The following is a 3,185-nucleotide window of genomic DNA, read 5'->3' on the forward strand; positions in this document are numbered from 1 at the left end:
CCGCCTAGGCAGGGGGTCATACTTGATGATCTGTTGAGGTCCTTTCTGACCCTAGCATCTATGAATCTACATACAGTCTGTAGTATCTTGATGATGAGGCCTATGGTGGGGAAATAACACTTCACTCTTTACCAAAAGTTTAACAATAACTATTTACAGTAAAAAAGTAACTGTGTTGCTACTGCCCTTGCAATTGTATGGGGCCTAGTCTTGTTGCTGTCCAGTCACATCAGAAGGTTCCTGCTGCCTAACCCAAACTGTCTCCTGGGATGCCAAACTTCCTGGACAATCTGTGTTTTTGGGAGGACTGTGTCATACAGTCAGCTGTAACCTTCCAAAAACAAGATGCATGTCTTGCTTGAAGGTGTGTGCTATGTGAGAAAATACAATACTTCAGGGCCATATCCAGATCTCTGCATCGTGGTTGCTTCTAGTCTCTTCTAGCTGCAAGGTTTGGAGTGAGAATGGTCCTACACATGACACGAGCTGTTTCAAGGAACATGGGGTGGGATGTTACAAGAGTTCCAGCTGCTACAGGGATCTTTCGCATCACATAGTAAATTAGCCATCCAGTCCACCAAGCACTGTACGAGCAGAGAGCCTTCTGGGTGTAGGACCTTTGTACAGTAGGTATTTCCTGTAGCTTTGCAGCTTCTAAGCTTTGCAGTATGGAAAGGTCCCACCATATCCATCTCCTCTGCACCTAAATCAGACTTAATTTGGGTCTGCACAGAGGGTAATGGCAGTCTCACAGAACTCCTGGGCCCCTGAATATGTAAACTCTAGGCGTATGCAAATAGGGAACTATTCAATTCGGGTTCGGATTCAGCCAATTCAGATGCCAGTGATTTGATTCAGAGCTCCAAATCAGTTTCCCGCTTCGATTCAGCCAAAACGGCTCCAGAGCTGATTCAGAGATTTGGCTATAGGGTATAATGGGGAATCAATGAAATATCTATAACTTTGTTATTTTTCATCCCATTTGGATAAAACTTTCAGGGGTGGTAGCCTCTGCTGAGAGCATGAAGTCTACCAAGTTTCAAGGAGATAGGTGCAGGGGTTTGGGGGAAACTGCACCCCATATTCTTGAAAGCAAAACTCATGTCACGTGTGTGTTAAGCTACAGCAGGGTCAAAACTACAGGGATGGTGACCCTTGGTGAGGCCACAAAGCCTGCCAAGTTTCAAGGTAGTAGGTGCAGGGGTTTGGGGCAAACTGCACCTCAAGCTGTGGACAAGCAAAACTCGACATGGGTGACACTTGTGTGTGTGAAGGCACAGCAGGGTGAAAGCTGCAGGGATGCTGGTCCCTGCTGTGGCCACAAAGCCTGCCAGCTGTCAAGGAGATAGGTGCAGGGGTTCTGGGGCACTGCACCTCTAGCTGCTGACAGGCAAAACTCATGACATGGGTGCTTGTGCAACTGTGTCTGTCTTGGGTCACGGTGGTTGCGGGGAGAAATGCAGACCTGGCTGCTAGGCCCTGCTGCGGCCGTGAAGTCTGCCATCTGTTAAGGAGATCGATGCAGGGGGGTTCTGGGGCCCTGCACCTCGAGCTGCTGACAGGCAAATCTTGTGACATGGGTGCTTGTACAACTGACTGTCTCGGGTCTTGGGGCAGTTGATTGTCTATATTGATACTTTCCTCTCCTTAGTGTGTGGTTTTGTAGGTGTTATTAACTCATTACATTAGCTAGCTACTGTGTATTGAGCTGGTCCCCAAGTGAATCATGACTGATTGGTAACAGTAGCTTAGCAGCCAGGCCTGCAGTAGTCTCATCCCCCCTCCCCGAGCCCCAAGACAGTTGAGCAGAGGTGCAGGGCCCCAGAACCCCTGCACCTATCTCCTTGACAGCTGGCAGGCTTCGTGGCCGCAACAGGGGCTAGCAGACCTGCAGCTTTCAGTCTGCTGTGCCTTAACACACAAAGGGTCATCTATGTCACGAGTTTTGCCTGTCAGCAGCTTGAGGTGAGTTTCCCCCAAACCCCTGATCCTATCTCCTTGAAACTTGGCAGGCTTTGTGGCCTCAGTAAGCGCTACCATTGCTGCAGTTTTCACCCCCCTGTGGCTTCTCTCACACACACACACACACACACACACACACCCACACACACACACACCCACACACACACACACACACACACACACACACACACACACACACACACACACACACACACACGAGTTTTGCTTTCAGAACTTTGGGGTGCAGTTTCCCAGAAACCCCTGAACCTATCACCTTGAAACATGGCACGCATCATGCTCTCAGCAGAGGCTGCCACCCCTGCAAGTTTCATCTGAATCAGCCAAAAGACAATAAAGTTATAGATATTTCATTGATACCCCATTATACCCTATGGCTAAATCTCCGAATCGATTCGGAAAGCCTAAAGCTTCTCGCGATTCGATTCGGATTCATAGATTCGGCCTCCAAATCATCTCCAAATCCTAATCATGATCCGAAGCTTTGCACAGCCCTAATAAACTCCTGCCTGATCTTCGCACTAGTCCTTTTGCTTCATCCCCTTCTTCCTTCAACTAAAGGTAGGGAATTTTTTGTCCTAAATCACAAAGAACACATGCAACTTCCCCTCTTGGTGCCTCCCATGTTCCTTTGCAAGAGAGCAGTATGGGAAGAGGCATAAATCCCACTCTTACTTATGGTGGGGGCACAGAGCAACACATGAATGAGGAGGGCAGGGGCTCAAGCTGAGTTGGAAGATGACAGAACATCCATTTTGTTGGGGATATGCAATGCAGGCACAAATATAAGTGGTATCTTGGTTAAAAAAATGTACATCAGGTTCCATGATAGAATAATTCTACAGAGGCCTAGCTAGAGAATTACAGTGTTGGGAATACTTTTCTCTATAGTCAGGTTCAGGCTGATTTATCCCTAGAGTCTCAAGTTGCGACTTAAGTAGTAGACATATCATGGGATCAGCAGTACATAAATGACTGTTTCATGTACCAGGAACAATTGAGGTGGCCATTTATTTAACTAGAGGAGTGGATTCTTCTGTGTAAGAGGCAGAGCCATCTCTACAGGCATATTGTATTATTCACCTTCAGAAGGCCTACCCAGGATTAAAGGACTCTTATTTTATTGAATGTGAAGCTTCAGAGGGAGCTTACCACTGATAAGAATCCTTATGAGTCCTGTCTAGTTACGATAGGATGCATGTAGG

The sequence above is a fragment of the Alligator sinensis genome, unplaced genomic scaffold (assembly GCF_000455745.1).
Source record: "Alligator sinensis unplaced genomic scaffold, ASM45574v1 scaffold659_1, whole genome shotgun sequence".
NCBI classification, from domain to species: Eukaryota; Metazoa; Chordata; order Crocodylia; family Alligatoridae; genus Alligator; species Alligator sinensis.